Consider the following 11861-nt stretch of genomic DNA (forward strand, 5'->3'; position numbering starts at 1 on the left):
CGAAGACGAGGTAATAGATGGAAACTAGGACGACTGAATTGGTTTCTCCGTGTCTGCTGGATCTGTCCAATTCCAGATGCAAAATAAGAATGCTCACTGAGCGTATTCTCACATTGGTTCCCAGATCAAAAGACTGAGGGATATTAGGGTAGAAAGGCCAAGAGGAATGCCCCATCCGCCACCTCTCCAATTCAGAGAGTATTCTGAAGATTTGAGAGATGTTGAGGCAGTAATTCCATCCTTTCATCTTAGCATTTCCCAGAGGCTTCACTGTAACTAGATTAAGTTTTCATTTTGTTACTCCTGCTAACCTAACATTTTGGTGTCTGAACTACCCACACAAGTTTAGGGATGGACCAGATCATAGCATTATAACAAAGTTCAGAGTTCTGCCATATCACAACATGTTTAGGGTTTAGTGGTGTGATATGCCATGACATCTATTCTAAAGACACCACTTGCTGTGTATGTCTTGAGGCAATGAATGTTCTCTTAAGGCATGTCTCACCAATCTGTTCACCTGGTAAACTGTAAGATCCACGTTTTCAAGTGAGGCCTGGAGCAGGTAACCCTTCGGAGGCAGATCCAGGTTGCAGTGTGTGCCATCCTGCTGTTTAGGCTATGTGGTTCGAAAGACTCGACTATCCATGACAATCAGAGATATGGAGTGTCAGGAGCACTGCACGTGTGCCCTAAGATGGCGCTGAGACCTCTCCTCCCGCCCCCCCCCCCCCCCAGCTTGGCGATACACAGGTTTCAGGAAGTGCCTTCTGATTGGCCCGTAGCTGTGCTACGCGTGATCAGAGCTATGATTGGCGTGCCTGCCGCGTGCATCAGTGACCTTTAAGATGATTGGACTAGGATTGTATTTAGCGGTGGGGGTTCCAGGATGAAGCAGGACAGGACAGGAAGAAGAAGACGGAGACGGAGACGGATAGATGGACTGAGACAGAGGACAGGGTACGACTGGGACGGACGGACAGAAGAAGACTAGGGGCAGGAGGAGACTGGGAAATGAAGCAGAGAGAAACAGAAGAAAAACGAGAGGTAGTAGAAGTCAAGTCGACCGGCTGGGAAACGGACTGGTTGGAAAAATAAAGTTCCTCAAGAAACAGAGCCTGGAGTGTCGGGTGAATTCTTCTGCGGGACGGAAGATACCGATAATGGAGCAGAAGCTCTGGCAAGTTACAGAGCAGAATCACAGCACAGGATTCCAGGTTTGGGAATAAGGCCATGCCTTTCTCTGCAGACAAGCACTCACCTTTTGAAAAGCTGGTCCTAGTTTTGCTATTGCTATTTGCTATTTGCTATTGCTATTGCTGAATGTCTGGGCCTAGTGTGATGGCCATTTGGGAGTGTTTTGTTGTTGTTTGTTTGTTTGTTTTGGTGAGATAGCCAAAGTTTATTAGTGGCATTAAGCTTTTATAGACTGAGGCTCACATAGGATAAGGGAGGAGGTATTGAGGAGCTTACATAGTTCCCATAAACCTTTCTATGGAAACCATCAATTATTTCCACACCCGTGATGGCAATTTGTTCCAAACTATCATGTCAACTACTATGTAATCCAGAAGCAAGCAGCTATGACCTGAGGCCCAATTCCCTCTCACTGATTTTACAAAGTCTTATTGGAGCACAGTCATGCCTGTTCATTTGCATGTCATCAGGGATGGCTTTTCCACTATAATGGCAGAATAGTCAGGACAGAAATCATGTGGCCTGCCTAACATTAATTTTTTTTTTTCTTTGCAAAGAAGTTTGCTGACCTCAGATCTAAAGGACCACAAGACGCTGCCATATCAGAAGACTTTTTTAAGATTTATTCATTTTATTACAGCCAGATATACACAGAGGAGGAGAGACAGAGAGGAAGATCTTCCGTCCGATGATTCACTCCCCAAGTGAGCCGCAACGGGCCGGTGCGCGCCGATCCGAAGCTGGGAACCAGGAACCTCTTCCGGGTCTCCCACGCGGGTGCAGGGTCCCAAGGCTTTGGGCCGTCCTCTCCTGCTTTCCCAGGCCACAAGCAGGGAGCTGGATGGGAAGTGGAGCTGCCGGGATTAGAACCGGTGCCCATATGGGATCCCGAGGCTTTCAAGGCGAGGACTTTAGCCGCTAGGCCACGCCGCCGGGCCCTAGGCTGCTCTTCTAACATGGAGAAGCTTCCTTGACAGAGAGCCTGCTGAACGCTGGCGTGGCATGAGATGGCGATGACAGCATGCAAGGCTGGAGCAGTGGGACTGTGTGAGTTACAAGAGTGGCTACCTTAAGAGTTCATCTCATTGCATTAGTGGGATTTTGCTGTATTTCAGACTTCTTTCCAAAAAACAAAATAGTATAACTATTTTTTTAACAGTTTTTTTTTTTTATATTACAAAATCAGATAGAGAGGAGGAGAGACAGAGAGGAAGATCTTCCGTTCATTGATTCACTCCCCAAGTGAGTGCAATGGCCGATGCTGTGCCAATCTGGAACCAAGAGCCAGGAACTTCCTTCTGGGTCTCTCACGCAAGTGCAGGGTTCCAAGGCTTTGGGCCGTCCTCAACTGCTTTCCCAGGCCACAAGCAGGAAGCTGGATGGGAAGTGGAGCTGCCAGGGCAAGGACTTTAGCCACTAGGCCACTGTGCCGGGCTCTAGTATAACCATTTCAAGCCAAATAGTTATCACTAACATATAAATTTATATTAGCAACTTAAAATTATTAAGTAGTTTAACATTTTACATGAAGTATAAAAATGTTACAAAGGTATGTGTAGCTTATAAAAAATTTTAAAAAGTTTAAATGTGGAAAAAAAAGGATAAAAGAGAGGCATCCATTAAAAATTTTTTAAAAATTTACTCTAGCCCCAACAAATTTTTCCTTATACCTAATGCCCACTGGAATTGTTTTTGTTTTTTGTTTGTTTTGTAAGATTTATTTACTTGGAAGATGGAGAGTTGTCCATGATAGCCAGGGCAAGACAGGCAAAGCCAGGAGCTTCATCCATCTGCATCTCCCATGTGGGTGACAGAAACCTGACTTTTGACCATCTGCTGCTGCTGTTTCCAGGCTGTTAGCAAAGAGCTGGATCTGAAGTGGGACAGCCAGTCCACACACTGGCACCCGTATGGGATCCTGGCCTTATAGGCTTGGCTTTTCCTGATATGCAATAATGCTAGTCCCCCTATTTCTTTGTAAACAACCTCTGGATGGGCCCGGCGGCATGGCCTAGCGGCTAAAGTTCTCCCCTTGAATGCGCCCTGGGATCCCATATGGGCACCGGTTCTAATCCCGGCAGCTCCACTTCCCATCCAGCTCCCTGCTTCTGGCCTGGGAAAGCAGTCGAGGACAGCCCAATGCATTGGGACACTGCACCCACGTGGGAGACCTGGAAGAGGTTCCTGGTTCCCAGCATCGGATCGGCGCGTACCAGCCCATTGCGGCTCACTTGGGGAGTGAATCATCGGACGGAAGATCTTCCTCTCTGTATATCTGACTTTGTAATAAAAATTAAAAAAAAAATCTTTAAAAAAAAAAGCCAACGTCCTCTACATCACAGTTTTCTTCACTGTTTTCTATGTAGCTTTCCCTAGAGGAGCAGTTCTCAGGATAGAGGTAGCTATGATGTATAGAAAGGGAATATGGCCTACTCAAGGCCAAAAAAGGGCACACAAGTGCCTAGTTTTTATTTAACAGGCAGAGTGGCATATAAAGGGGGAAGAGACACACAGATTTTTCATCTACCTGTTCACTCCCCAAATGGCTACCACAGCTGAGGCTGGTCCAGGCGAAATCCAGGAACTCCATCCCAGTCTCCCACGTGAGCAGCAACAGTCCAAGTCATTGGGTCATTCTGAGTTGATCTCACAGCCTCACCAGCAGGGAGCTGGATCATAAGCTGTTGGTACTGGAACCTGTGCTTTGATTTGGGATATATGGGACTCCACTATGAGTGGCAGCTTAACATGCTATACCACCATGCCCCAGGCACTACTTTTTTTGAGATTTACTTATTTTTATTGGAAAGGCAGATATACAGAGGAGGAGAGACATAGACCTCTTCTGTCTCCTGGTTGACTTCCCAGGTATGGCTGCAATGGCCGGGGCTAAGCCGATCCAAAGCCAGGAGCCAGGAGCTTCTTCTGAGTCTCCCACGTGGGTGCAGGGTCCCAAGGCCTTGGGCCATCCTTGACTGCTTTTCCAGGCCACAAGCAGGGAGCTGGATGGGAAGTGGAGCTGCCGGGATTAGAACCTGTGCCCATATAGGATCCTGGTGCATTCAAGGCGAGGACTAACCACTATGCTATCGCACCGGGCCCCACAGATAGCAGTTTAACCCACTGTGCCACAATGATGGCACCCCCAATGCTCCTGCCGATAAGGACTCTGGGTGTCTGGAGTGGTGATGGATTAGCTAATTGTGTTCCTGCTACTCCTGAAACCTTGGTTATGTTTCTCTTTTCCAGCTTGGTTCTGGACCAACCTGCCCCAATCATTGCAGTCATTTGGAAAGTGAACCAGCAGGTGGCAGCTCAAGCGTACATATATGCTCTCAGAGTCTCTCTCTCTCTGTCTCCCCTCCCCTTTCCTCCCTCCGCCAATTTGGCAAGTGAGCCAGTGCTTCACTGTCTCTCCCTGTCTCTCCTCTCTGTAACTTCTGCCATTCAATAATAAATAAACAAATCTCTAAAAAGTAAATATTCTTTTGATTGATCCCATTTTGATACTTTGTGTCCCTGATATGACTTTACTCTTGAACTTTGTCCTGCTACAAGGATTTACCAATCTGATAATCTGCTCTAGCTCTTGGTTCCACATTAACTCAAAACCGTTCCAGTTCCTCATTCTAACCTAGGCATCATCCTGGCTCCTCCTCATTTCAGTTGGACTTCATACCTAGCTGTGAGCCCTTAGCTAGAATTCTGATATCTCCTAGCTCCTAATTAGAAAAGTAAGACCTGGGGGTGGGCATTTGGTAGTGTTGAGGTTACAATTTGGGTTTCTCATGTTCCACATTGGAGTGCCTGGGTTTCAGTCCTATCTCTACTCTCCACTCTGGCTTTCCTGATAATGCCCACCAGAAGAGGCAGCAGGTGTTGACTCAAGTAATTGGGTTCCTGGGACTCATCACATGGGAGACCCTCATTGAATTCCTGGACTTTATCTGACCTATGGGTGACTGTAGCAGGCATTTAAAGTATAAGCCAGTAGATGGAAGATAAATGTCTTTTTCTTTCTCTTCTTCTCCCTCTCCTTCATCTGCCGTTCAATGAAATACTTTTTAAAAAGAACAATAAGTGGAGTCCAGGTAACTCTGAGCAGTGGCACGGGTGTCTGGATCCCCCAGCCTCGTGGGGGTACTCATGCCAGCCCAGGCTTCTTGCAGGGTATCCTAGCTCCCCATCCACTGCTGCTAGGTGTGGTGAGGATACTGGGCTTGTGATGGCCAGAGCACCAACTGGTGCCGGGTTCTACCCACTGGCTGCCCAGTGGCAAGCTCTGGAGTCTTGGGGGGTGTTAGTTATTTAAAAAGAGATGAGCGTTCTAGTTCAGAGGATATTACGATATTATTACACGCAGCTAATTCCTGCAACCTGGTTCTTTATCGTGAGCTGAAATCACCAGACACTACGAGGTATCTTAGGAGGTTTATTCCAACGGGGCAGGAACAGGGTAGAGGTGGTGAAGATCAGGAAAGAAGGAAGCTGTGAGGAAGAAGGAATGGCGCTGGGTCCAGGGAAGGATATTGGAATAACTCCTTACAGGGGGTATTGAATTACTGCCTAGGAACATCCATGGATAAGGCCACTGTACATGTAGGTGAGGAATGAATCTTGAGGGACTCCCAACTACAGGGCCACTGTACTTGTAGATAAGCGAGGGGACTGAGACCTGATGGTTTCGAGGGGAGAGACCTGAAGATCTTTATGGGTCAGACTGATACACCAGTCCACATTGAAGTCCTGGGTTGGGCTTGTTAGCATAGAACATGGCTGACCACTATACACCAGCGTACATACAAGCTATGGCTGGAAGCTTGTCTGGCAGGGCCAAATCCCAGTACCTGACAGTGACTGTTGCATCAGGGGATGGGTCGCATTAGACTGAGCCATGACACCAACCAGCACTCAAGAGAACCAGGTCTGGGGTTGCATTCTGTGGGGGATATGTGGGCCCAACCCTATGGAACTAGAAGTCTCGCTGGTTAGCTTGAGAGTTGGGATGGTGATGGACTGAGCTAGGTGTGACCATGGAACTCACTGATGCTCACTGGTACTCTGGCTGGGAACAAGTGAGGCAGGTCCAAGCTGCAGCACCCACATGAGCATCCTAAAATAGGATGCGGGACAGGCTGGGCCACACCAGCTCATACAAAGGCCAGGACAGATGGGGCAGGCCATGTCAGGTAAGGGCCAAGCACAGTTGACAGTAGGATGGGCGGGGTTAAGTCTCTGCCCCTGCTGAGCCATGCGTGAGCTGTGTCTGGGTATGGGCCAGGCTTGGCTGGACTGTAGCACCCAATAGTAAGAATGGGAATTAGTGAGGGCCAGTCAGGAAAGGCCACTGTTCTGGCTAAGACAGGAAGTAGACTAAGTAGGTCTGGCCCATGTACCCACCGGTGTGCACAAGATCTGACACTGGGAAAGGTTCTGTTGGAGGAGCTTGGAAACTCCTCTATCGGGACACAGTCTCTACAGGTGAGTGCAAGAACCAAGACGTGGAACAGCCCAGACCAGGCCAGGTAACAGTACCTATGGGCTTACCTTTGGCTCAGGTTCTTGCGCAAGCCAGACTGGGTCAGTTCATATCACCTGCTGGCAAATCCGAGAGTCAGAATGGTGTGTGGGTCATGTCAGGTCAGACCACAATACCAGCCAGTTCACAGTAGGGCCGGGACTTGGGGCTGGCTGAGCTGGCTAAGCTGTAGTCCCCGCCAGAGAGAGCTGGAATTGGGGGCGGACTGGGCCAAGCCAGTTTATAGCACCCACTGGGAAATGTCAAGATGAGGCAGGTCAAACCAGATTGGGCTGCAGTGCCCAGCCAGCACATGTGAGACCTGGGGGAGAGTGGATGAACCCAGTACAGGGGCTGCAGGGAGCTCCTCTGCTGGGCCACTATTCCCACTGGTGAGCATGAGAAGTAGGATTGGGGGCAGACCAGGTCAGACAAGACTACAACACCTGTGACCTGCATGTAAACCAGACTGGGGACAAGCCAGGCTGGGTGGATTGAACTTACTGGCACATGCATAAGCCAAAGGGGGTGAAGATTGGTTGGGCTTTGCCACAGCATCAGCTAGCAGATGCTGGCACTGGGGGAAATCTCTGGGAGTGGGCGTGGGCCCAGTAGGGAAACAGTTGGGCACCTCCCTCTTGGGTTGCCACCCTGTCTGGTGAGCATGAGAGCCAGGACTGGGACAGGCATGGCTAGACATGGGGTGGCAACCCCCAGCACATGTGTGCGCTGGATAGTGAGGCTGGTTGGGTTGAACTAGGCTTCAGTGCCCATTGACATATATGAGAGCTGACTGGGATGTGGGATAGACAGAACCAGTCTGCTGTACATACAAGCAAGCACAGGAACCAGGGCAGGAGGTGGGTCTGGTGGGGATTATTGCAGGTCACTCTGCCTACTCTGCCTAGGCCTCAGCTCCCACTGGTTTGCGTGGGGGCTGAGTGTGCACTGCGCAGGATCAGGCTGGACTTGAACACCCATTAGTTTGCATAGAAGACAGGGTTGGAGATAACTGACCCAGCAATTGCAACTAACGGTGTGCATGTAAGCTAATTTGGGTAACAGACTATGCCAGACCCTGTATTGGCATGGACACTCAAGAATCAGGTCTGGGATTACCTTAGATGAAGTTTCTTTGGGAATCCCCCCAACTAAATCGCTGGACTCAGAACTCCAACCATGAAGGAAATTGCAGGTTCCATGGTCTGACCGTGGAATGCATTTGGAGTGCATGTCCTCAGTGGCTTAGCGCAGTGGTCAGCATATCCAGATGAACATGTAGGACATGGCAGTACACTGGAGCCTACAGAGGACACCTGGTACCATAACAGAGGGTGGAGGGCAGAAAAAAATCGATCAACTACCCCAGCAAAGAGTTGGTGGTGAATACCTGGGCAAATGGAGACTCTAAGGTGGACTATGTCAGCCAGTGGATTCTGGAGAGATTTCATCGCGATTGGAGTGGCAAGATCGGTAGCAATACAGAACTGTTGAACTATCAACACCACTTGAGCAGGATCCTTGGAGCATGCCCCACACTGAGGACCCTGGGATGGTTGGGACGCAGGGTGTGGCTTCTTCCTTTATCTCTCTGCTCCCCCCAAAGCAATGCTCTCACCCACTTTCCTCTAGCTCTTGCACCCTAATCAAATATGTAAAATTATCAAAGAGAGAATTTATACAATTAAAAGAAGAAGAAGAAAAATAAGAAAGAATACAGCCAACAGTAAGTTAATAAATCCCAATGATCTGCTGTCTAAAATCCCCCGAGTCTGGTACCTTTTCTTCAAACTCCACATCGAAATTTCACTGATATTCCTGAGCAAGTTTCTTAATCTCTCTAAGCTTGTTTTCTCTTCTGTAAAAAAGGCAAAAATATATGGCCAAAATTGTGGCCCATTTGAGCAATAATTTGAGTTCTAGCTGCTCCAATTCTAATTCAGCTTCTTGCTAATGTGCCTGGGAAAGCAGAAGATGATGGCCCAAGTACCTGGGCCTGACACCCATATGGGATACCCAGAAGGAGCTTCAGCCTGGCCCAGGCCCTATTATTGTTGCCAGCTGGGGAGTAAACTGGCAGATGGGAAATCTCTCTTTTTCTCTCCCTTTCTTCTGTAACTCTGCCCTCCAAATATGTAAATCTTAATAACAGAAAGGTTTTTTAAAAAGATGAAATATGGGGCCCGGCGGCGTGGCCTAGCGGCTAAAGTCCTCACCTTGGAAGCCCCAGGATCCCATATGGGCGCCAGTTCTAATCCCGGCAGCTCCACTTCCCATCCAGCTCCCTGCTTGTGGCCTGGGAAAGCAGTTGAGGACAGCCCAATGCTTTGGGACCCTGCACCCGTGTGGGAGACCTGGAAGAGGTTCCAGGTTCCCGGCTTCGGATCGGCGCGCATCGGTCCGTTGCGGCTCACTTGGGGAGTGAATCATCGGACAGAAGATCTTCCTCTCTGTCTCTCCTCCTCTGTGTATATCTGGCTGTAATAAAATGAATAAATCTTTAAAAAAAAGATGAAATATGATATCCATCTCATAGATCATTGTTGTGAAGATGTTATTCAGTAATATGTATTAAGTGTTACCTCTGGTCCTAGTACTTAATAACCAAACAGTTATATTCTGTGCTTAAAAAGTTTCACCAGGTTTCAGTTTCTGCAGGGTCTTTGTCAGCAACTTTTTGCTGCCGCTGTGAGGGTAACTTTTCCAAAGGCCATGACAATAACTAGCCTTCACAAACACAAGCAGATAGTTAGAAGTTTAGTGAATTTTTTTTAAAGATTTATTTTAATTTTTATTACAAAGTTAGGTATACAGAGAGGAAGATCTTCCGTCCGATGATTCACTCCCCAAGTGAGCCGCAACGGCCGGTGCTGCTCCATTCCGAAGCCGAGAACCAGGAACCTCTTCCGGGTCTCCCATATGGGTGCAGGGTCCCAAAGCTTTGGGCTGTCCTCGACTGCTTTCCCAGGCCACAAGCAGGGAGCTGGATGGGAAGTGGAACTGCTGGGATTAGAACCGGTACCTATATGGGATCCCGGCGCGTTCAAGGCGAGGACTTTAGCTGCTAGGCCATGCCGCCGGGCACTAGTGAATTTTTTAAAATAAAGATTTATTCATTTTTATTGGAAAGGCAGATTTACAAGAGAGAGAAAGATCTTCCATCTTCCTCAAGTGGCTGCAACTGCCAGAGCTGAACCAATCTGAAACCAGGAGCCGGAGCCCCTCTAGGTCTCTCATGCAGGTGTAGGGTCCCAAGGCTTCAGGCAAACCTCTGCAGCCTTCCCAGGCCAGAAGCAGCAAGTTGGAGGAGAAGTGGAGAAATTGGAACATGAATTGGTGCCCATATGGGATGCTGGCACTTACAGGAGGAGGATTAACCAGTTAAACAATCTCACCAGCCCTTTGTCAATTTTTTTTTTGATGGGTGGCTCAGTTAAGTAATAATGTGTATGTATTTTAGCCCCATCTTTTCTCTATCAAACAACATATCAGAAAACTTTAGTTTTTGTGAAAATGAGAAGCACTATCCCCGTGATACTCTCCTAATCTAGCATCACTGAAAAGAAATGAAAGTTATTCATTTATGTAATACATTTATATTAACCATTCATAATGTCAGGTACTGTGAGAGGCATATGGGATAAGATATCCAGTGGTGAGCAAAGCAGGTGTGATCCATCCATGTCTTCATAAAGCTCACTACCTACATGTACAGATGGGTACCAAAGAAGAAAATAATAAGTAGATACTTGTAGATTGAGCTGGGTGCTATGAGGGAAACAATAGGACGCTGGGACGGGGAGATGAACCACCAGGGAGGTTGGATGGGAGCTGCAATCCAGAAGACACGAGGAAGCCAGTCAACTGGTGGAGAAGGAGGAGGAAAGTACCAGGCTGAGCCATGGATAACTGCAAAAGGCAGGGAAGAGCTGACAACCAGAGGGATGGATCACTTTTCAATGAACACTTTCAGCCTTCTGAAGTCACTGCTTTTTAATGTCACTACTCATGAATCACTCTTTAATAGCTATTCTTTTACTAAAAGTCAGTGTTACCTTTTTGGTTGCCAAATGTTCCTATTTAAAAACATGGCCCACTAAAATATTAACATTCCTGTTATGATTGTAGTCAATCATTAATGAGCTTAACATTCTCTTAAAGCTTCACTTTTGCCTCTCAGCTTTAGAAACGTATATACAGTGTTATGTAATGAAAATATGTAACCATCATTATTCAAGTGGTGGTGTATTTACGTAGATAAATCATGAGAATCAACTTGAAGTTTTTATAGATAATAACATGTAGGTAAAAATATCCATTATCTGTAACAAATAAAGTCATGATAGAAGAAAAGACCCAATAATAGCAAACAAAGTGCCTAGGAATAACCTTAATGAAAAAAGTGTAAAGTTTCTCTGAACAACAAAAAAAAATTTTTAAACTTAATTTTGGGGACCAGCAAGCCCCTGCTCGTGACACTGACATTCCTTTTGGCTCCAGTTCATTTTCTGGCTGCTCTACTTCCCTTCCAGCTCCAGGTTAATGGCCTGGGAAAAGCAGCAAAAGATGGCTTAAGATTTTGGGCTCCTTCTGTCCATGTGGAAGACCTGGATGAAGTTCCTTGGTCCTGACTTCAACCCTGCCCATTGCTGGCCATTGCAGCCATCTAGGGAGTGAATGAACCAGTAAATGGAAGATATCTCTCTCTCTCTCTCATATATATATATGAGTGTGTGTGTATATATATATATTTGAAAGGCAGTTTTGCAGAGAGAAGGAGAGACCAATGTGGATTAGCCACTGTGCCACAAGCCCTCTGTTTATAACTCTGACTTTAAAAATAAATAAATAAATCTGTAGGAAACCAGACACACCGAGACAGAGAAACAGAACTCTCCTGTTTACTGTTTTAACTACCTTAATGCTGGGATGGCCAGAGTTGGGCTGGGGCTGGAGTCAGGAGCTGGGAATTTGATCCTAGTCTCCCCTGTCGGTGCAGAGACCCAACTACTTGAGCCGCACTCTGCTGCTTCCCAAGGTCTATCTTAGCAGGACATTGGAGTCCAGTGCTAAAGATGGGTATCAAATCACACCCTCCAGTACGGAATGCCATCATCTTAACTTCTAGAATAAGTACCCACCCATG

Source organism: Ochotona princeps, chromosome 2 (genome assembly GCF_030435755.1).
Source record: "Ochotona princeps isolate mOchPri1 chromosome 2, mOchPri1.hap1, whole genome shotgun sequence".
Lineage (NCBI taxonomy): Eukaryota > Metazoa > Chordata > Mammalia > Lagomorpha > Ochotonidae > Ochotona > Ochotona princeps.